A 24,002-nucleotide genomic window follows, 5' to 3' on the forward strand; every position below is an offset into this window, starting at 1 on the left:
GAACATCATTATTTGGTTGGTTGGTTTGCTTCATCAACGAGCATACTTAAAAACTAAGTGTAGCTCTTGCACAGTTTTAGTTGAGAAAGAGTATGTTACAATGGAAAATGTAAAATTTTTCAAACTAGACAGAGCTTAGTTCAAATCCTGGTCCTGAAAGTTAGCTGTTAATGTTATAGAATGTTTATTAATCATTTTGTGTCCCTATTTTCTTAATAATAAAATAGGACTATTAATATTCTCTACAGACCAATATCCCTCCTGAATATAGACATAACAATTTAAATTCAGTAATAGGTAGAAAAGATAATACATCATAACCAAGTGGGGGTTATGCCAGGGATGCAAGGTTGGTTTAAATTTTGAAAAGAAATAGATGTAATTCATCATATTAACAGATTAGAAAGGAAAAACCATATGATCAGCTTAATAAATGTAAAAAAGGCATTTGACAGAATTCAACATACATTCCTGATAGAAACTCACAAACCCTAGGAATAGAAGGGACATTCCTCAATCTGACAAAGGAAATTTATGAATAAAACCAACAGTTTACATCATGTTTAATAATGAAGAATGAATACTTTCCCCTAAGATTGGGAATCAAGCAAGAATATCTGTTTTTACCCCTCCTAATCGATATTGTGGTAAAGATTCTACCAATGGGGAAAAGGCAAGAAAAAGAAATAAAAGACATTCACATAGGAAAGGAAGAAATAAATATGTCCTTTTTTGACTGACTTATTCCTTAAAGATGATCATGGATGTAGAAAATCCTAAATAATCTATTAAACAAGACTATTAGACCTAACAAGTGAACTTAGCAAGGTTGCAGGATACAAGGTCAATATTTTAAAAATCAATTGTATTTCTATATACAACAAATAGTTGGGAATTAATACCTTCTATGACATCATAAAAATGTTTAGGTATAAATCTGATGAAAGATGTGGAGGGTCTATACACTGAAAACTTCAAAACGCTTCTGAGAGAAACTAAAGAAGTCCTAAATAAATGGAGAAGTATACCATATTTATGGATCAGAAGACTCAGGCTTGTTAAGATGTAAATTCTCCCCAAATCGATCTATAGATTCCACAAAATCCCAGCAGTTTTTTAAAAATAAAAATTGACAAGCTGATTCTCTCTCTCTCTCTCTCTCACAAACACACACACACACACACACACACACACACACACACACACACACTCTCTCTCTCTCTCTCTCTCTCTCTCTCTCCTTTTCTATCCATCTATTGGGCCATATGCACAAAGACCTGGACTGTTCTATAGCAAATATTAACTCTGGTTATGGTAGGATTTCAGATAATTTGCTGTTTCCCTCTTACATTTTTCTTTCTTGCTCAAATTTTGTAAATGAATATTTCTGATGTTAATAATAAATCACTATTCTAAGAAATGTTCCTCTCACAGTTTGCCTGCTTTATCTTTGCCATAAATAATTGCTAATCAATCTTGAAAGGACAGACAAGTAAATATTGAATTGAAGAGTCTCAAAGGGAATCCTGCACAATATACTCTCAAAGTACGGTACAGGAGTCATTTCAACCTTAATCTCTTTCCTTACATGGAGTCATTTGGGACAGAATCAACCAGTGATTTCTCTTATTGAAGGATTAGGCCATGTTGTTAATAAAGTAGCAATCTAGACAATTAAAACTAAATAAGTATTCTCTCGTCAATTCCTAGGTAAGTGATTTCTGGTCATTTGAGAGTAAAAAATGCTCATCAATAGTTTTGTCACTTTATTTAAGCTGCCTTAAGAGTTAGGATTATGTTTGACCCAGAAAACCTTACCAGTGTGGTCGAGACCCCTAAGAGGGTTATTGTCCTCACATAGCAAGAAATCAGGAGGTAAGCAGTATAGGGCTAAAGTGGTTGCTTGACCAGCAATGTCCACTGGGACTCGGACTGGCTTGCTCTTCCCGCTCTGCCAATCTTAACTTGAGGCTTTCCTCCTCTTAGTTGTAAAATGGCTGCTGCTGCTCCGTGTATGATGCCTGCATTGCAGGCAGGAAGAGAGAAAAGAACCACAAGTCTTTTCCTCTCAATCTTTTGTGTTTTTGTCTGGGAATAGATGCTACTCTTTGGATTTCTGCCACCATTATATTGGCTAGAATGGGTCACATGGCCACCCTTCACTACAAGGGAGTCTGGGAAGTTGGACATTTTAATATGGCCACAATGGCACCTCAAAAAAAATAAATAAATAAAAATAAGGTCTTTGTTAGAAAGGAAGAAAAAGGAATAGTATTTGGGTAGGCAATCAAGAAGTCAGCTACACTGTCTAAAATGTTGCCTGTATTTCATTTTTAGTTTAAAAGTACAAACAAAAATGCCCGGAAAGAGATGTGATGTGCGTTCTTGGAAGAATGGCATGAGGAGTGCCACACTGAAGTTAGAGCATAAGGCCATTTCCTATCAGTCCTTGAGCAAAATCTGAGCTTTATTTCCTTTACTTGATGTGGGATTAATAATACATAACCAGTGTAAAACTCACATAATTACAAATTCCACTGGATAGATAAATAGTATTATTGTTGAATATTCCTAAAGTTTCCCATGAGTCATGGAATAAAAAGTGAGACGACTAAAAGTTAATTATGCTTGTTTAGTTGTTTTTTTTTTTTAATAAATTGGTTTTATTTCTCAGCTCATTTCATAGACAATTTGAGGCAGCCAACAATGCCAATACATATAGTAAAAAATAAATATAGATTTTTAAGTGGAATTAAAGAATATGAGCCAATGTGAGCTAAAATAAAAATATAAGAATTTTTAGTCTAAGCTTTCTGCCCACCAAAGTATGAAGGGAATATAGAACAATTTACATAATAGTCATTATCAGAGGAAAACATATCTCATCAGTAGATGTAAGTTTTCTTCATTGTAAAACAGATGTTTACATACTTGAAATCCTGTCTTTCAAAGGTAATCCTGGCATTTAGTTCAGTGCCTGATGAAAAGAATGCCCTGGGTAAATATTTATTGGATGGATAGATCCAAGATCTCTCTTCCAGCTACTTTGAAATATATGATATATTGTTGCTAACTATTGTCACTGCTATCGAACATTAGAATTTATACCTTTTATCTAACTACAGGTTTTTACCCATTGTCCAACCCATGGATAGCTGGATACATGGAAATGGAATAAAACCCTGCTATGTACATTTTCTGATTTCTCCTTATTAAAAATTACCATTTTTTGGAGAACAGGAACAGCTTTCTACTGAATGCTATAAACTCTCTCTCCAGAAAAATGAATATATACACAGAAGTCTGCATATCATATAAAGGGGCTGAGAGATTCCCTGAAACTCATTCACAGATCACCTTGGGGGCTAATAGGTTTCAGCTGAGCAACTGTTTTTCATCAGCACTGCAGGAGACAGTATAATGTAGCAAATAAAATACCATCCGAGGCATCGGATAGACCTGTCTGAATCCACTTGCTGGCTGGGTGAGAAAAAGAAAAGTTATAAAACCTTTCTGAGCTTCAGTTTTCACAACTGTAAAATGTAGATAAAATGCCTACCTCATAGACTTGTTGGCAAAATTAAATGGCATAGTATATTTCTAGCAGTTAGCATAGCACTTGGTACATACAAAGCCCTCAATAAATTAATACCAAAAATAATTCCCATTTACTGAGTACTTCCATAGGGCAGCACCTTGATGTCGTTCCATCTTTATCTCAACCCTGCATATTTGATCATCACATCATTACTCCAGTTTTATAGATGAAGCTGAATCATAGAGGTTCTGAAATTTGCCGAAGTTCACACAGCCAGTAAATTACAGAAACAGAAGATGAGCCCAGGTTTTTCAGTACCAAGAATGCTAATATCAGGTTCTGTCTGTTTTTCAAGCCATTTTCTTCCACTTGTCTTCTGGTAGCTCACATCTGTGACTCCACAAAGGACAGGGAAGAAGAGAAGCATCACACAGGCTGGAAAAATTTAATACCTACTGCCAGACCTCTAGTCACTGGTCTAGACTTATGGCCAAGGAGTGGCTGACACATTGAGATACACATCTTTTATCCTCAGCTGTCATTGGTTTAGTGGGGAGGCTCTCAGTCTGGCTAAACACAGGGAAAGCTGCAGCTACCTCTCCCATTAAAATAATTTGAAATCTTTTTTTTTTTTTTTTGAGAAGGGGTCTCACTGTGTTGCCCAGGCTGGAGTGCAGTGGCACAATCTCAGCTCACTGCAACCTCCGCCTCCCAGGTTCAAATGACTCTCCTGCCTCAGCCTCCTGAGTAGCTGGGATTACAGATGTGCACAACCATGCTTGGCTAATTTTTGTATTTTTAGTAGAGACGGGGTTTCACGATGTTGGTAAGGCTGGTCTCGAACTCCTGACCTCATGATCCGCCCGCCTCGGCCTCCCAAAGTGCTGGGATTATAGGCATGAGCCACCGCGCCCAGCCAATAATTTGAATTATTTATGCCAGGTTAGCAACCCATATGCCACAATGTAATTGACAACTGTATCTTGTAGCCTGCCTAGCATCCACCCCGCCTTCTAGTTGCCTGCATCTCATTTCCTTTTAACCATACTACCTTCCCAGGCACAGCCCATGCACATCTGAAAAAGCGAACTCTACCCTCCACTCCTGAATGGGCCCTGATTGGTGAGTCCAATCAGCACATCCCATCCTCCTGGCCACAGTGACTGGCTCAATGAAAAATAACCTGAATCCAGCCAATGGAAAGTTAGGAGAGGTTTACTGGGAACTTAACAGGAATACAAGTGCTTGCTCTTCTCATAAAACTGTCAGGAGCGGCTGGGCACAGTGGCTTACACCTGTAATCCCAGCGCATTGGGAGGTTGAGGCAGGAGGATTTCTTGAGCCCAGGAATTGGAGGCGGCAGTGAGTTATGATGATTGTGCCACTGTACTCCAGCCTGGGTGACAGAGTGAGACCCCATCTCTTAAATAAATACGTAAATGCACAAAATTTCTATTATAGTACTTTTAAATTACAGCACATAGTGTATGTGTATCTATTACAGCAGTTACTGTATTTGTTCTTCTGACAATGTCCCTAAGTAGACTACTGTCTACACCTATTGTCTTAACCATTTTTCTATGCTCAGGGCCTAATGCTGGTAGCATTTAACAGCTAGTGAAGAGATGAATGAACACATCTACATCCCTGCCAACACTTTGTAGTTTCTGGGGCTTTTATTATAGTGGCCATCCTGCTGGGTATGGGGTGATATCTCATTGTAGGTTTGATTTCCACATCGCTGATGATTAGTCACGTGGGCATCTTTTCAGATACTTGTTGGCCATTCATATATCATCTTTGGAGACATGTCTATTCAAGTCCTCTGTCCATTTTAAAATCACATATCCTTTATCTTTTTAATCCCATCTGAGTTGGGTTTTTTTTCCCTCATCACTAAGAGATTCCAAATTGTCATGTTATGATGTTTTCCATGGCGAGCAATAGAACCTCCCACTGAGGAGTCTGACTTTTAGTTGTGATTTTTCAGGCCTGGCTGTGGGCAACTACAAGGCTGTACCTGGCAGGCCTTATGGGGAGGCTCCCACTCCACACCAGACCTGGCACAGCCAGGGCACTGGCAGTCCCAGAAGGGAGCAGTGGTCAAGGTCTCAGGACCGTGGCTGGCCATGCAGTTACATGGACCCGTGTTCCCAGCCCTGTACCTGCATTCCCGGGTCTCTGTGTCCAAGACCTTCTTCAGGCACCCTGCCAAGGCCTCCTTATGGGGGAATGATATGGTTTGGCTGTGTCCCTACCCATATCTCCTCTTGAATTATAGCCCCACAATTCCCATATGTTGTGGAAAGGACCAGGTGAGAGGTAATTGAACCATGAAGACAGGTCTTTCCTTTGCTGTTCTCATGATAGTGAACAAGTCTCATGAGATCTGATGGTTTTATAAAGGGGAGTTTCCCAGCACAGTTTCTCTTCTCTTGTCTGCTGCCATGTGAGACGTACCTTTTACCTTCCACCGTGATTGGGAGGCCTCCCCAGCCACTTGGAACTGTGAGTCCACTAAACCTCTTTCTTTCATAAATTGGCCAGTCTGGGGTACGTCTTTATCAGCAGCGTGAGAACGGACTAATACAGGAAAGGAGGGAGAAACCTTGGAGATGTTTCCCTGTGACTCTGGCTCAGCATTCAGTGCTTTTTCTCACTGAGCCCTTCTCCCTTACCCCTAAGGTCCATACAACTCCCAGAGTCATTTGTTTGGGTCTCCACATCTGCATGAATCCACTGACCCTCCACAGAACTGAAGGTAGCCAGTTCTAGCTCCCTAATTGGGAGGGGGTGGGGGCAATCACCTCTCCCCAACCCTCAGTGCATTTGGGTCCAGTGAGGCTGGACTTCACCCATCCCAGGGGTTGACGTGCGGTCTGGGGCTGGCCAGCCAGGTCCTTGTGACTGGTGTGGAACCAACACATGTCCTTCCCTGGGCCAGGAGGAGTCAACCCTGGCAGTCTTTGGAAGGGAAAATTCTCTTTCTGCTGAGAGGCCTGGGCTGGTGGTGTGGGAGCCTTGTGCTGCTGGCAGAAGAGAAGCAGCCTCTAGGAAAGCAGAGACAAGTCAGAGTCAGACTCGCAGCAACAGCTAGCAGGCACCCGGGGCTAGCCAAGCTCAAGTCGCCCACAAACCCCTCCTTTTCCTCAAGCTGTTTCAACTGGGCATCTGTCATTTACAAGAGAAGAAACTCTTTTTAATGTATGCAAGAAAAACTTATTGGGCATCAATTATGTGCCAGGAACTAGAAATACAGCAATTATCACGATGGGTGCAGCCTCTGCATCCACAGAACTTACGGTTATTTACTAGGAATTCTGATGAAGACAAGCACTTTGTACATGCCAGGGGTTGAGTTTGAAAATGCATCATGTTTTGTATTATTCAGAATTTCTTAACCTCCAGAAAGACAGGGGCCATGAAGCCTGTTTTGCCTGTAGTATATGGCTGAGTAGGTGCTACACAAATATTTTTAAGTCAACAAATTGACTAACCTAAGGAATAAGTCCTCTTTTGCATATGAGGAAATTGAGGTGCCTAGGTGGTATGTGAACCCAGTGCTTTTAGACCCCAAACCCATTCTCCAAAATTTCACGTGATACTGCCTCATAGTCATGTTTGCTGCACAGTTCAGGCATTGTCCCGTAGTCAGTTCACAATGTGTAAGTCCACTGCCCTGAGCTCACTAAGGGCACCATCATGGCTGGGCCAAAATGATTGCTGATGATAAGCCAGCCGTGATGGTAGGTGGGACCCGCCATCGCTGTTAGGTGGGACCAGGCACTGGGACTCTGCAGGGCCATCGCCCGGGATCTTTCAGTCCACTATGTGCATTTGTCTGGGCCAGACAGACCTGCACTTGACTCCTGTACCTACTAGCTATGCTACCTTGGGCAACTTTTTTTTTTTTCCAACAATTTTGTGCCTTGGTTTCCTCATCTTTAAAATGCAGATGATACTACTACCCACCTTAAAGTCATGTTCATTTTTTCACTCAAGAAGCATTTCTTGAGTTCCTACCATGTCCCGGTTATGGCTGGAAGATGAGCGACAAGGAGGGTGAGTATTTGCGAAGTGTGCAAGTCCCTTGGGTGGGTTCTATACATCTGAGTTTGAGAACCACTGTGTCCGAGGCTGTAGTAGGAGGGTGCGGTGAGGTTGCCCAGGCACATTTCAGGGCTCAGGGCAATGGTGTGCTGGGAAATGTTCGACAACTGGTTCTCCAAGGGAAAAACATCCACCAGTTTCCATGGTGGACATGCGCCTGTCCTGGCCAATTTCAAGTTACCGAATGTGGAGTGGGGAAAAGATCCCCTCCATTGGTTCTCCAAGGCAGAGCCAGCCTCCTCCGGCACCAAGTGGTCCTCGGGACCTCTGAGAAGTGGGTGGCAGTTTTATTGCTAGAGGGTAAACCAAAGATTCCTTCAAGAGAGTGCCAAATGGGGAAGAGTGCAGCCCCCAGACGAGTAATTAACTTGAGGCTTTACCAAGACGTTCTGCTTAACTTGGTGCAGGCTGAGATGCTGGGACAGCTGGAAGATGCAAACTGGATACTCCATGGAGGCTGTTTGGCTCGGGCCTCAGTTTCTCTCGTTGGGTCATCTCTACATGGCTGCTTTAGCAGAATCATGAGAAAGAAGTCATTGTTTTTGTTTTAAGCCACTGACTTGTGGCGTAGTTTATCCCACAGCAACACATAACTACGGTAAGGGAGTTTCCCCCGGAACTTAGATTGTCACATCTACGTTGTGGACTTGTGCAAGATCAGGATAGTCATCTACTATGTCCCAATGCTTAGACCTGTTTGCAAGACCACATTATTTTCAGAGAGTGGCTTATTCTTAAGCACATGGCTATGATATTGCTTCCTAGAAAACAAAAAAAGAACTGCGGTTTTTTTCTAGCAACTTGCCAAATAATTGTGCAAAATTGAAAGACAGTAAATTTCTATATGTGTTTGTGTTCACACATATTTACCACTAAGCCTAAAATAAGTGAAATCAAATAACAAATTTCTCTAATTTATCACAATCATACATCATGGCCCAGGCTGTATATTGGACCATCCGGTTATTTCAGAAGAGTTAGTTGGAATGTATGAATGGCATATGTTGGCGCTCGGAAGAAAGACATAATTACTATTTTCAGGTTGCCTGGTTCCCTATCCTTATAATGAGTAAGATATTTAGAGTCCCGAACTGTTTATGTGACATTTCAATAAGTAATGCAGAGATTTGACAACATTTCCATATTCCTCTTTTAAAGTCTGAATGCCTCTGCCTTAATCCAAGCTCCTTGGCATTTATTACTGTTTGTTACACTAACAAGTAAGATTATGAGAATTCTAATGAAGGCTTCCAGTGAAAAACTCTGTGATTAAAATGCCATAATAACAGTTGCATGCATTTATGTGCCTAATTAGCATAATCTATTTAGCACAAGTAAACATACAAACAGAAGGAGAAAAGCAAGCCCACTGACACTTCAGCTAAAGGAGAATTTGAAATGTGGAGGAGACAATGTAAATATGTAAATGTCTTTGTGTATCCTTTTTATCTCTCTCCTTTCTCATCCTTGCCTTTTTTTTTTTCCTGTTTGCTAATGAGAAGACTATGTCATCCCATGTGGTCTCTGCTTTACCAGGCTGAGGTGCATTTGGGGCCATCTGCTGGGCCAGCATCCTAAACAATGCCACCCAGAAAGCGCTGGGTATATTTGCAGCCACCTTTGACACCCTGGAATAGAAAAAATGGTATCTCAAAGACTACAATCTTTGATGTGTTCACTGTGAACACTTAGTTCAGCTGTTACCCCATTAATGCAAGGCCTGCTTGAGCCTGGCCATGCGCTACCCTGTCCTTCCCCCACCACCTCCCTTCCCCCACAAACACCACATTGTCAACAAATTAAAAGCAATCATGCCAGGTTTCTAAATTAGTCTCTCTCTGTATCTCTGCTGGCTTCATTATTTTTAATTCTTAATAAAATGTCAGGCAGTAGACTGACTGGCGTCTTCCTCTTGGTATGAGATTTTAAAGAACTTTTTAAAATGTGGAACTGAATACTGGAGTTTTAAAGTAGGATAATGGTGACAACTCCATTCAGGAAGTAACTTAAAGAAATTGCTGGAATCCCAAACATGTTGTAGTAAGGAGACACCATAGGCATGTTCTTTTTTCAAAGAAGGAAATCATTTCTTTAAACAGAAGCAGGCAGGTAGCTGATCTAGCCTCAATGCAGAGAGATGGACTGAAGAAATGTACATGAAACAAGCATGGCAGAGTTTACAGAGTATTGGAGAAATACTAAGTCTTTGAGTTTAATACAACTGAGGCCTAAAGATAGCCGTGCTAGCTCTTGTTTATTAATTTTTTATTTTCCAAAAACAATCTTAAGTCATGTAAAAAAAACCTCCTGAAATACTCATATATAGGGAGCCCTTACAGTGAAATTCATTGAGCTTTTACTATGTCCCAGGCACTGTTCTACATGCTTTCCCCATATTATCAAATTTGACACTCATATTAAATTGTGAGGAAGACACTGTTACAGATGAGGAAACCGAGACACAGACATTAAGTAGCTCACCAAGAATGGCATTAGTTTAATAAGTGAGGAAATCAGAATTCTAACTCAGGCAACCTCAATCCAGAGCCTGTACTCTTAAACAGAAAGCTAATTTTCAATTTTGTATTCTCCAGGGTTTCAGAATCGTATGTCTTCGTGGAAAACTACATATCCTAAGAGAAACAATACAGCATAGTGCCTGATACATAGTAATCCTGCAAGATATGCTGGCACTAATATGATAATAACAAAAATCACATCATTATTCACACCATTAGGAGAGACTATTGTTTCCCACACATTTCTAACACACATTGATATGCATTTTTTTCAATTAAAAAATGTTTAAAGAAAGGAGGCCAGAGGGGTACAAAAAAGTAAGAGCATGTATTGCTAAAAACAAAACAGCCCATTGTTTGACCACTCGGCTCTGCACTTACCTGCACATATGGTGGTTCCTGGACGCCAGCATGCTAAGCACCATGTGTACCAAATAATCACAGGGGTAGGTTAAAGAGACAGCCTTCCCCCTAATTTGACCAATTTAGCATTTGGGGAGTAGTCTGTCTGTGCCTATCTTGGGAATTTTTAAACAATGGGTTGAAAGAGAAATTAGGGGAGGAAGACAATATTTTGGAATCAACCTAATAAATGTGAACAGCTGCGATGCGATCATCAGCACAATACATGATGGTCCCTTCCTCCAAGAAAATAAATGTGCACCTCCCCGGGGGTCTGTCCTCTGCCACCCTCCTCTACTCGCAGTATGCTTTCCGCTCGCACTGATGTGCCCTTGTGCCTCCCTCCAGCCCTTGGCTTGAAGCCCTGGACTAGATCAACCAGAGAACAGGCATCCCCACTGTGTGCCCCTCCCGCGTCTCCCCTTCAACTCCTCCAAACAGCAACTCTTCCTCGTGGATTCTCCATCACAGTTGATGAGATGGGGCACCCTCATCCATCCAGCTGCTCAGGCTTAGAAAACTAACAAAATTCTCCACTACTCTGCACCCCCACTTGTCCATATGGAGCCATTCAACCAAGTTTGCCAATTTCACCTCCTAAAAATGTCTTCCATCCCTTCCCTCTTCTCCATGTGTCTGCTACTGCCCAAGGTTGGGGTCTGCATTCGTCTGCTAGGGCTGCCACGACAAAGTAGCACAGACTGGGTGGCTTAAACAGCAGAAGTGTATTGTCTCACAATTCTGGAGGCTGGAAGTCTGAGATGAAGGTGTCAGCAGGGTTGGTTTCTTCTGAGGCCTCTCTCCTTGGCTTGTGGATGGTCGTCTTCTCCATGTGTCTTCACGTGGTCTCCCCTCTGTGTGTGTCTGTGTCCTAATCTCTTCCTCTTATAAGGACACTAGTCATATTAAATTAAGGGCCCACCCCAATGACCTCATTTTAATTTAATTACATCTTTAAAGACCTTATGTCCAAATACAGTCACATTCTTAGGTACTGGGGGTTAGGACTTAAACATACGAATTTGGGTCAGGGAAACACAGCTCAATCCATAACAGGGTCCTTGTCATCTCTCACCTTGACTACCATGACACCTTGTATTTACTAAGCTTTCTACAATGATCAGATCCTGTATTTTCCATATTTTCTACCAAGGACCATGTATGACTTCTATTACCAGAAAAATACTCACCAATAAAATATTTTGAAGAAAATGGTGGTGTTCTCCTTCCAACTCAGAGACATCTCCTTGGCTGTGGTCTGTTCTGCTTTAAGCTTCTCCTTTGTCGTGTTTCTCCATGTTCCATCCCCTGGCCTCAAATCTGGGTTTTCCTCTTCTGTTTCCTTTTCTCAGGCTGGTGAGTCAGCTGGACAGTCATCTGGGTCTGGAGTTGGGGCCAACTTCTTCGGCGTCACCTTCCAGACAACAGAAACACTGATGAGCACAGGGCATCTGAATGGGGCTTTGAGTCATTGTTTGTACTTTGTCAGGTGATGTGGTTTGGATATTTGCTCCCACCAAACCTCATGCTGCAATTTGATCCTCAGTGTTGGAGGTGGAGCCTGGTGGGACGTGTTCAGATAATAGGTCTTGGGGGCAGATCCCTCATTGAATGTCTTGGTACCATCTTCTTGGTAATGAATGAGTTCTCACTCTATTGATTCCTATGATAACTGATTGTTTTAAAAAAGAGCCTGGACCTCTCTCCTCCTCTCTCCTCTTCCTTCCTCTCTCGCTGTGTGATGCCTGCTCTCCTTCACCTTTTGCTGTGATTGGAAGCTTCCTGAGGCCCTCACCAGAAGCAGATGCTGGCACCACACATCTTGTACAGCCTGCAGAACCATGAACCAGATAAACCTCTTTCCTTCATAAATGACCCAGCCTCAGGTGTTTCTTTACAGCAACACAAACTAAGACATCAGGGAAGAGTGAGAACTATTTGGAAATTGAAACATGGATGTATGTTCTTCAATGCACATAATGGGTTTCATGGAATTTCATCCTAATTCTACAACTTGGAACACTTTTGTCCTTGGAACACTCCCTGTTCTGGGGAGGTAATGGGGACATGGAGCCCTCTCTGTGTCCATCCATATTTCAGCCCTCCAGGAGGCTTTGCCAGGCAAGTTGTATCTCACTCTGGATGAGCCTCTGGACATCAAGAGACATCAATGGTGCCAAAGCACTAGATTTCAACAGAGGCAGATTGCATGACCCTTCAGAGAATGAAGGCCAGATCCTGGTCCCTGACATAGAGAACCCAAAGCACTCTCTCATCTCACTGTTCAGAATATGTGGATCACCCCTTTGCAGAGTTCTGGCCCTTAGGAAACTTACACCTACCATCTAAAGTTCTACACTTCTACCCTGATTCCCACCCTCCATAAAACCAGGGAGATGGAGCCCCAGCTGCACTGTCTCAGTCAGGGTCCCAGCAGGAAATAGCACACTCAAGTTACTTGGAGAGGGACTAATTTACAAAGGGACTCATTACCACAATGGAGCCAGCATGTAGAGAAGCCACAAGAGATAGTACAGGGGCCAGGAGCTAATAGAGCCAGAGCTGTCCCCAAAGAACAATGGGAGGGAGAATATTCCAGAACCTGGAGGAAAGAGAGTTGCGCAGAAAAGGCTGCCTTGGAAGTAACCATGACCTAGTACTGGGGACATAGCTAAGCTGCAATAGACATCACAGGGAGGAAGCCAAGGAGACAAATGCCTCAGTCTCCTCCCCATACCAGGTTGACTGAACTGGAGGAATCCAGGAGCAGAGCGTGGGGTGGAGGCGAAGGAGAGTGAACCCGCCAGAGAGGTGAGGCCAAAGGCACACACCTCTCCGTCGTCACTGAGCCTGCTGCGCTGTCTCGCCTCCAACTGGTGGCTGAGTCTTCACTATGGAGGTGCTTCCCAGCATTGCCATAACAAACTGCTACCAACTTCATAGTTTAAAACAATGGATATTTATTCTCTCATAGCTCTGGAGGTCAGAAGTTCAAAAGCAAGGTGTTGGCCAGAGCGCATTTCCTCTGAAGGCTTTAATGGAGAATCCTTCCTCACTTCTTCCAGACTCTGGTGGCCTCAGGCATTCCTCAGCCTGCTGCTGCATCACCTCCATCTCTGCCCCTGGCTGGCCTTCTCCTGGCTGCATCTTCTCCTCTTCTGTCTGTCTCAAATCTCCCTCTGGCTTTCTCTTATAAAGACACTTGTCATTGGATTTAGGGCCTGCCTGGTAATCCAGGATGATATCATCTCAAGATCCTTAACTTAATGACATCTGCAAAGACCCTTTGTCCAAACAAGGGCACATTGACAAGTTCCAGGGATATTCACATATTTTTTTAGGGGGGTGCACCATTCAACCCAGGACAAGGGGCAAGCCTCTTAATCCTTGGAAAATAGTCCTGGAAGGAAGCCCCATACTATCAGAAGACCTGCTGGCTCCTGCTCAAATCCAGGCCCTGGACCTCCAAGGGCTCTGCACCACCCCTACCCCCCCCCCACAACAAGAAGACTCAGGTGGCAGGTCCTGCCTGACTCATTGTCAGTATAAGGGGCCTAGGGCAGTTTATGGGCCATGCCAGCCCCTAGGGGAAGATCTGTCCAGTGCTGAAAGTAGGGTGTTAAAGTCTCTAGCAATTATTGTACTGGGGTCCAACTGTCTCTCTATCTCTAATAATATTTACTTTATATCCCTGGTTGCTCCAGTGTTGGGCGCATATATATTTGCAATTGTTATATCCTCTTGCTGAATCCACCCCTTTACATTATGCTACCTGCCAACCCATGCCACCCACTTCACATCAGCTTTCTGCTAGGAGCTCTGTCTGCGCTGTCCCTCGCTGAGACATGTTAACCTCAGCTGCCAGCCCTAGGCCCAAGACCCAGTAACTATGCTGGAGGTGATGATGACCTCCCAGATCTTTTCCAGAAACATCCCCCACCACTTCAGGGCATTCACAGCTAAAGGTATACCTGGTCAGAACAGCTAAAGGTATACTTTCAAAGTGAATCAAGCATCCCCTAGCAGTAGGAAAATGTAGTTCCTAGCATTTAAGGTAGTGATTCCTAGGCATGACAGAGATTGCTGGGTTTTTACCCCAATATTCATTCTCCTCTATTTTTACCATTCTATTCCCTATTGGGCTCCAATTGGTGGTACCTGGCCATCCATCTAAAGACTACACTTCCCAGCCTTACTTGGCTTTAGGTGTCGCCATGTGACTAAGTGCTGGCCAATGGGATGTGAGTGGAAGTGATGAACGCAGCCTCTGGGTCCTACCTTAAGAGAAGGTGGTGTGCCCTCTACTTCCCCCTCTTCCCAGTGTTGACTGGAATGCATACATGATGGTGGGAGCCACAGCAGCCATCAGCACAAGAGAGGAAAGGCAACACAGGAAGGATGCCAATGCAACAAGATAAAAAAGACACTGTGGAACCACTGTCCCAGCTGAGGGATGCTCCATACAGGCTGTTACATGACAGAGAAATGTTGGCTCAGCTGTTATGCTGAGATGAGGGTTTGTGGCTAAGTGATCTATCAATAAAAATACTTCCAGTGGAGGCTGCTAAGGGAGTTGGCAGGGATAGGGGGAAACTAAGCCAGAAAGGAAGCCAAGAAAGACTGAAATCTCAGGCAAATGTCCTGCTAAAGAGGCTGAGCTTCTGCCTGAACCCACAAGGGATCTCTAGAGTAAAAATTATGCCTTGGCCCAGAGCTACGAAACCTTGCACCGTCATTGCATTCAGTTCTCTCCATAGTCAGCAAAGCATCCCCAGGAGTCCACGCACAGCCCTGTGAAGATGAGTTGAAAATGTTGGCCATTGAGAGAGAAAGCACACCAAAGCTTAAAGACATGCAAGGAATGGACAAAAAGGGACTGGAGCAGATCTGTCTGGACAGATGTCTTTGTTACGCTCAAAAGCATAAAACAAAAAGAAAGGGTGAAGGGGCAACCAGGACCAACAACATCTGCTACATAAGTTGGTCTAGGGTGAATCCTGATCACCACCCCCACTTCCTGCCTGGCATCACGAGTGACCAGAACATGCTCACTCACCCTTCCCTCACAGTATCCTCTAAAGTGAGGGATAGCCTCCTAATATTGCAATAGTGTGTGAACCTGGAGTTTTGTTATCATTCTGCCCAGAGTAGCAGTCAGGATTCAAACTCAGTTGACAGAACAAAGATGTCTGCAGCAGAGAGATACCCCTCCAGACATGCAAAAGTCCCCACTCAGAGTCCAAAAGTCTGTTACCTTTGGTTAGTATTTGGTTTCAGTGCATTAAAAAAACCAACATGATGGCTTTAACAAAGCAGAATGGTTTGTTCTCTCATCTAAGAGACCAAAGATTTGGTCCCCAGCAAGTCTGGCACCCATAGTATCAGGGACCCAGACTCCTTCTCTTTTCATGCTCTTTTATATGTGGCCCCACAGCCAACTTATGATCCTCAATGGCTCTTCCAGCCTCCACCATCACGGAGGTTGGGGTTCCGCCTAGCTGGGAGATGAGAATGGAATGAGAAGAACATGCTCTCTCTCTGAAAGGATACCTCTGGAAGTTGCCCATGCCACTTCTGTTTACTTCCTACTGGCCAGAACTTGGTCACAAAGGAGGCTGGGAAATGTAAGGAGGCTGGGATATGTAGTTTTTATTCCAGGTGGCCACATGCCCAACCAAAAAGTGCATTTCCACAAAGAAAGTGGAACAGATTTGGAGGAATGATCAGCGATGTTTGCCACGCTGCAATATGACTAGGGAACCCTTGTGTTAATCACATGCACTCTAACTGCCTCTCAGGGCTGGAGAGGGAATCAAAGAAATTGTAATAATTATGATCACAATTACTTTGAGCACAAAGTTTGACAGCAGAGATGCTGCAGGACCTCAGCACCTATGACAGTTCATGGCACAGGAAAGGAGGTCAATAAATATCAGTTGAATTATTTACTTAAAACATAAATATTCCTCAGCAGATATAACGCATTGATGCACCTGGGCTGCTCTACCCAACTCCTTGGAAAAGTCACTGTTAAATCTTTGGAAGGATTGGAAATGGTCCCAGATGTTGAAATCATCTGTAATTCGCAGCATTGATGTTTTGAGGAAGGAAGTGACACTTTATTATTCTCCCATGTAGTGCCACAGTGGTCAGTCTCATCACCTATTCTGACATCCAAATTAGAAATCATCTTTTCCCTGGACTTAGGAAAATAAAAGTTGAGCATTTAAATCAGCCGTCAGTCAGGCAGTCTCTCTTATACATTGCTACATAAATGGGGACAACAACAGTTAAGTGACAATTTGGTAACATCTACCAAAATTACAATGCACAGATTATGTGGCCCCATAATGCTAATTCCAGGGATTTATCCTTATGATATACGACATATCTACACATGTGCAAATGAAAATTTGCCAGGTATTTCATGGGAGCATTGTTTGTAATACTACAAAGCTGGAAACATTCTAAATGTCTTTTGACAGGCCACTAGCTGTCAATAATAAACCTATAACATGTTGGGACTCCAGCTAGCTGGGAGACGAGAATGGGATGAGAGGGAACCACTCTCTCTCTCGAAGGATGCCAAGAATGAAGAGAGAAGGAGCCTGGGTCCCTGACACTATGGGTGCCAGACCTGCTGGGAGCAAATGCTCTGGTCTCTTAGATGAGAGAACACACGCTTCTGCTTTGTTAAACATATGTTTATTATTGACAGCAAGTGGCCTGTCGAAAGACACTATGACATACCCATATTACAAAAGGATGAAAATATTTTTAAGGAAGCTTTTAACAGGCAGCTAAAAAGTCATCTCCAAGATACTAACTGGATAAAAGCAAGATGGAAAACAGTGTGCACAGTATGTTACCATTTGTGTAAAATATACATTTTTTACAATATAAAATGGTAACATTTGTATACACATACACTCCATGTGTATCCTTCCAGATACACAAGAGTAACTGGAAGGATAGACAAAAGAGAACTGGGTGGCTGGGGGAACAAGTGTAGTAAACAAACTTTGCATTATATGGTTTTGAATTTTGAACTATGTAAATAGATCACGTATTCAAAAATAATCAAACATAAAAGAATAGCTCATGGCCGGGCGCGGTGGCTCAAGCCTGTAATCCCAGCACTTTGGGAGGCCGAGGCGGGCGGATCACAAGGTCAGGAGATCGAGACCACAGTGAAACCCCGTCTCTACTAAAAATACAAAAAATTAGCCGGGCGCGGTGGCGGGCGCCTGTAGTCCCAGCTACTCCGGAGGCTGAGGCAGGAGAATGGCGGGAACCCGGGAGGCGGAGCTTGCAGTGAGTCGAGATCGCGCCACTGCACTCCAGCCTGGGCAACAGCGTGAGACTCCGTCTCAAAAAAAAAAAAAAAAAAAAAAAAAAAGAATAGCTCATTAGCTTCATCTAGTGGTCTTATATATATATTCTTTAAAATATGTCTGTCTGGATCCCTCTGACTGATTGCCCTACAAATGGGAGAGAAGAAATACTATTGTTTTTGCAATTACAGTAGGAAAAAGTGGACCCATCTGTACATTTCAGGCAGTGCCTAAAAGTACCAGATTCTGGGGCCAGCTTAGAGAAGTTTATTCAGCGTAGGAAGCACCTTGATCTCCCGTCATCCTAGCACAGAGTGTCCTAGCTTCTCTGTGACTGAGGCAAGAAAAAAAAAAAAAAGCACCATAAAGAGCTAGGTAGCTTTTTTTGAGGTTGGGGGTGGGGCGGGGGTCAGGCCCTCATTTTGATTGGGCAAATAATTTTTCCTGCACCTGTGACCAGGAAATAATTTTTTTTTTTTGGAGACAGTCTCACTCTGTCACCCAGGCTAGAGTGCAGTGGCATGACCTCGGTTCACTGCAACCTCCGCCTCTCGGGTTCAAGCGATTCTTCTGCTTCAGCCTTCTGACTAACTGAGATTATAGGCTCCTGCCAACACGCCCGGCTAATTTTTGTATTTTTAGTAGAGATAGGCTTTCACCATGCTGGCCAGGCTGGTCTCAAACTCCTGACCTCAGGTGATTTGCCTGCCTCAGCCTCCCAAAGTGCTGGGATTACAGGCAGGAGCCACCACACTCTGCCCCATGGAAAGACTGTATTCTAAATATGGGCTGCAGGTATGCATGTGTGTGTTTGTAGGTTTAGAAAGAGAGCATTCTCTGTTCAGTTGAGAGAGTGAGGTACAGAAACAACAGTGGACAGAGTATGCTACCATTTGTGTGGAGAAAAAAAAAAGAGAAAGATCTTTAAATATAGTTTGTACTTGCAAAGAATATTTATAGACTACACAAGAAACTGCAACAGTAATTTCCTCTGGGGGTCTGGGGGAAGGAGATCAGTTGTACCAGGGAGACTTGCTTTTAATCAAATACTCTGTGTACTATTAGTTTTACTTCAGGTAAGTGCTACACAGTACCTATTCAAAACATGGTTTAAAGAGGAGGGAATTTCAGTTTATATGATTTCCTTCCTTCCTTCCTTCCTTCCTTCCTTCCTTCCTTCTTTCCTTCCTTCCTTCCTTCCTTCCTTCCTTCCTTCCTTCCTTCCTCTCTCGCTCCATCCCTCAACCCCCCTTTCTTTTTTATTTCTTTCTTAGTGCAAACTGTAAACACCGCCTAAACAGAATGGCCTCTTTGCTTAGACAAATGCCTTCGATTCAACCTAGAAGCAGATGATCTGTTGTTACTGTTGGACGTGGGGAAAGAAAGAAATCAATGTCTAAAACCCCCACATTTTGCAAAGTCACAGAACCCAAGTTCTGCCTGGTCACAACTGCAGTCAAGGAATGTCTTGCTCCCACCTTAAAGTCATTCTTCCTGGAGCCAACTAAGCCACTTAAAGACCAGTGGGCTCAGCTTTCCACACACGTCTGCCTCTTCTTCAGGCAAAGTAGGAACCAGTTCTTCCCTCTGTATATGCAGGAAAAGACTCTGCAAAGGAGAGCGAGCTCTGGGTGCAGAGCCCCAAAGGGACCAGGAGGAGAGCATGCCTTCCGTGTCTTGTCAGGAGGGGCCCTGACCCCAGGGTCTTCCCAGCACAACCATCCACACAGTGGAAACAGATTTCAGGGGTTCCAGCTCTGGCCAGTTTTTCGGGGCTGAACAAGCCCTGGGCAAAGGAGAGGAAGGTCCGAAGGGGATTGAACACTGCAGCCCTACACAGTTAAAGGGGATTGGGTGGATCTTGTTTTTATATGGAAAGACATCTAAGAGGTGCTGAGAAATAAAATTAAGCAGGTTACAAAGTTTGTATACAACCAGGCTAGAAGGGCATTCATCAAAATCTTGACAGTTGTTTGCTGGGAGGGGCAGAGGTGTTGGAATGGTAATGGTGACGTTCGCTTTCTGTATCATTTCAGTTTTGGTTTGTTTGTTTACAATGTACATGCATCTTTTTAACAGCATGCTTATTGAATGTTGTTTAACAGGTGGTCAAGGGGTTTGGAAGCATGACTATTCATATGGTTTGGGAGAGGTTGCTGAATCTCCAGCAGATACCCTTGTGAGCTTCAGACGGGGGTCTGTGTATGGGACTGGAAGACCCCAGGACCTTGGAGAGAGGAGCAAAGCCTAGCATGAGCCCCAGAAGACGGAGAGCAAGGCTTCTCAAACGCCACTGTGCAGGTGCACCACCTGGGGACCTTGGCTTATGTGGATTCCGTTTCAGTGGGTCTGGGTGGGATCGAGACCTTTTGTTTCCAACGAACACCCACGTCCCAGGACCTCACTGGAAGGAGGCGGGCGGGCGCGGGGAGCCTTCCCGAGGTTCCTGGTTCTCAAGAGCCAGGTGTAAGGAAAGAAAATCAAAGACAGAATTGATTTATATGTATTGGAGGGGAATATTGGAGGAAGTGGGAGCAGAGGAGCACGCCCAGCCTCCACTCCTGTCTTCCCCACTAGTCCAAACCCCAAACCGAGTCCGGGCGCGCCTTGCAGGGCGCCCGAGCTCTGCAGCGGCGTTGCAAGCTGAACCCATCCGGCACAAACTGCGGGCCACTGGCCCCTGACGCCTGGAAGTTTGCGGCGCTGGCCTGCAGCCCGGGGCCCACGCGGTGGAGGCTTTCCCGCGCGCTGCGCAGCTCCGCGGGGCCGGGGAGACTCTGCTCGGGAGTCAGTCCGCTTGGCTGCAGAATCCTCACCCGCTGAACGTCGGGGCAGCCCCGAGCTAGGATGCCAGGCGGCGGAGGGCACTATCCAGGTGCGCCGCTGCACCAGCCGCTCTCTGGCGTTAGTCCCGGGACAACCTGAAGCGCGGTAGATATTGGAGAGGGGCCGTCTAGCGGGGGACCAGGCGTCGCACATTACTGATGGCTAGTGGGGAGGAGGGAATGGGTTGCACCTAGTCCTCATAAGGCCCGCAGTGAGCAGCCCAAGAGGCATTTTTGAAACTGGATTAACTAGGCGGGAAATTGTAGCACTGAAGCCATCGTGACTGTCTTTCGGGCTGTGTGGAAACTCCGGTAAAACTCTTTGGGCAACAGTCTTATCACCAGCTCTTCAACATGTGCAGCCCTTCTGGGCCTGTCCCCGTTCTGGGCCCGGGGAATGCAAGGCAGGTCCAGGCACTGTGAGGACCCTGGCGGTGGAGGAAGATGCTCCCTGACTGTGGAGGAAGCCAGATCCTTACAACACAATGACGAGAACCCAGACCTGCATGGGGGAGCTCTGGGTGCTACACGGGCTCAAGGAGGGGTGGAGGGGCCTTCCCAGGACAACCCCTGAATGGCTTGGACAAGATGCTCAGATGGACTGGAGGAAGGGCTTGTGGGATGGGGGAGCTGGGAGTGGTGGGGAAGGATGGGGAAAGCGCTGGACCACCCAGTGTGGGAGGGGTAGAGGAAAAGCCCTCAGGGGCCAGGTTGGAGACCCCGTAGGCAGGGTTAGAGGGCTTGGACTTGATCCTGACAGGCGATGGGGAGACATATTGCTACTTATTATGTGCACAGTGGCGAGATCCGTGAAGAAAGCACCATCCCCCGCCCCCACCTCCCATATAGTAAACCAGGTGGTCCGCCCAGTGCTCCCAGGGGGGTGATAGGAAATCCTACTTCATACCCTGAGGCGAGGGGTTCCATGCCCTCCACGTGTGCAACTACTCCGGGCCCAGGGAAACACCTGGCCCCAAGCGGTAACCCCCGACCAGTCGGGGTTTCCCAGTTCACATTATGACCGAATGGTCTTGCCAGCCAGCCAACCGGAGACACCCTAACCTGTTTACCCTGATCCTCCACTCTCAGAATTAATCACAACTTGTCAAAGGGGGTGGCCTGCCGTGGGGTAGACAGCTCTGTCAATGCCAGTGTGTGTCTAGCATCTCCTGGGGTGCGGGTGCGGGGAAGGGAGGTGTAGGATGAAACCCTAGAAGCCTCAGGCAGCTGTGATCCGGTGGGCTGGATACTGAAGACCACCCCTGCCTTGACCTCAATTTTCAGTATCTTCATCTGTAAAACGGGAACAACGTGCCTTCCTCCTAGCCCCAAAGGGGCTGCAGTGAAGATTGGCTGAGATAGCTGTTTGCAAGCTGAGCTCAATGAAAGTTCACTGTGTCCCCCTCAGTCCTATCCCAGTGTTGTCCCACTGCGAAGGTGGGGGGCAGCTTAACTTCAAGGGCACTTCTAGGATAGCCAGGTGGCTGTCAAGCCAGCTTTCCAGCACAGATCGGGATCTTGACAGAAGGGTTGACTGGGAGGGGCGGTTGCTGGTTTGGGCTTTGTTAGGTTGCATTTTTGTTTGTTGTCCTTTCGTTTCCCTGGGGCAGCACCCCTTTCAGCAAGCTCCATGCCTTCCTCTGGAACATTCCTAGAACCCAGCCTCTGCTGGTGCCCGAGCTTAAGCCAGGCCAGCTAAGGAGATCCTGGATTCACACTGCCTCACAGTCACTCAGATTGTTAGCAGAAGACAAAAATTGCAAGGGGAGGGCTTTATTTGGTTCTTACACATCCTCCAAATCCAGCAGACACCTTGGAAGCCACAGGTAGCTTCTAGAAACCCGTTTTACCAATGAGAACCTAAGGTGGAAAAAGGACAACTGGAGATCTCTAAGTCTCTGAGCCCATACTCCCTGCCTCCCCACACCTCCAGGCCCTCTGCTGGCAGGATCTTGGACAAATGCCCACAGCTTTTCCCTCTCTGTAAAATGGAAGTCATACCTTCCTCCTATGGCCAGTGAGAGACTAAATTAAATTAAAGACTACATTCAGTTATCAAGACACCTGAAACTCCTGGCACAATTTAAGTTGCCTTTAAGTGGTCATCGTTGTCATTAGATGGAAGTCAACACCCCAATCATTGTAAAGGTGCCCATATACCCCAAGATCTAGATTACAGACCTCACAGTTTATTATATACGGCGAATAAACACGTAACACACCTTTGCCCACATTTACATGTATTTTACGGACCATGTTTCACACCAATCCGCATGCACATCTGCACGTGTGTGCATTCGGAAGTATTTACCAAGCACCTGCCAAGTGCCAGGACCCATCCTCCACACCCAGCGTGAACTGTCCTGGACCAGTCCCGGGAGCCGCGGTTCTCACCAGCCGCGCTGACCCTGGACGACTCCTGGAGCTGTTTTGTGAGAAAGACACGCCATTTGTTTGCAGAGTTCTGACTTCTGAGAGGTCATATAGCACACGTTTGGTAGTGAAACGCTGTCATTCGCGACCAGGAACGATGGCTGTAATGCCTTTTTCTTTGCTTTGCTTTCCGGTGCCGGGATCCTTTGCCTCCCGCCGCCACCCCTGGTCAGCTCTGCGCAAGAACGTCTTTCTGTTTTGGCAGCCAGGCCGAGACGCAGCCTGAATGTGAGCAGGAACTCGGAGAAGGGAAGGGACCCAGGAAGCAGTGGGAGGTCTGCGCCCTGGAGCCGCGCGAGAGCCCGCCGGTTTGGCACGGGCTCCTCCCGGGCCGCCCGGCGGTCCAACAAAGGCCGGCCCCGACACGCACCCGGTCTTTTGTGGGAGAGAAACACAAAGAGGAGGGAAAAACACGGAGAAGGCCAACAGCACCAGGACGCGGGAGCCAACCAGGAACTCCCGGAGCCGGGGCCCCTTAGCCTCGGCAAGTGAGCACTCCATTCCGGAGGAAGGGGCCCCAGCTGCGTGCGCGCGCTGGTGGGAACCACAGTGCCTGGGACCCGCCCAGGTTGTCCACCCCGGGCGCCGGGCGCAGGACCCGGACAAGTGCTGGGGACGCCTCCAGGACGCACCAGGGAGAGCTTGGGCACTGGGATCTAATTTCTAGTTATTCCTGGGAGGGGGTGGGGAGGCATAGGAGACACAGCGAGAGGTACTCAGTATCCGATTGGCACCAGGGCTAAGGGAGCCCAGGGGCGACACAGATCTCCCCAACCTCCCAAACTACTCTGGGGAAGGGAGGATGTTGAGGGAAGGCTGCCGGGTGAAGAAGGGGCCAGCA

General features: G+C 45.6%; 1 long non-coding RNA gene across 2 annotated transcripts; it reads right to left on the minus strand.

Moving 5' to 3' along the window:
* Positions 1-242: 242 nt before the first annotated feature.
* LOC139362995 (uncharacterized) lies at positions 243-22,037 on the minus strand. Of its 2 annotated transcripts, none has more exons than XR_011622800.1 (3): positions 21,636-22,037; positions 11,760-11,983; positions 243-8,153 (listed from the first exon to the last, which is right to left on the minus strand). It is a non-coding gene; the product is annotated as an uncharacterized lncRNA (long non-coding RNA). The 2 variants fall into 2 exon arrangements; XR_011622799.1 differs by having other exon boundaries at positions 243-9,276.
* Positions 22,038-24,002: the final 1,965 nt, after the last annotated feature.

Source organism: Macaca nemestrina, chromosome 4, assembly GCF_043159975.1.
Source record: "Macaca nemestrina isolate mMacNem1 chromosome 4, mMacNem.hap1, whole genome shotgun sequence".
Taxonomy (NCBI): Eukaryota; Metazoa; Chordata; class Mammalia; order Primates; family Cercopithecidae; genus Macaca; species Macaca nemestrina.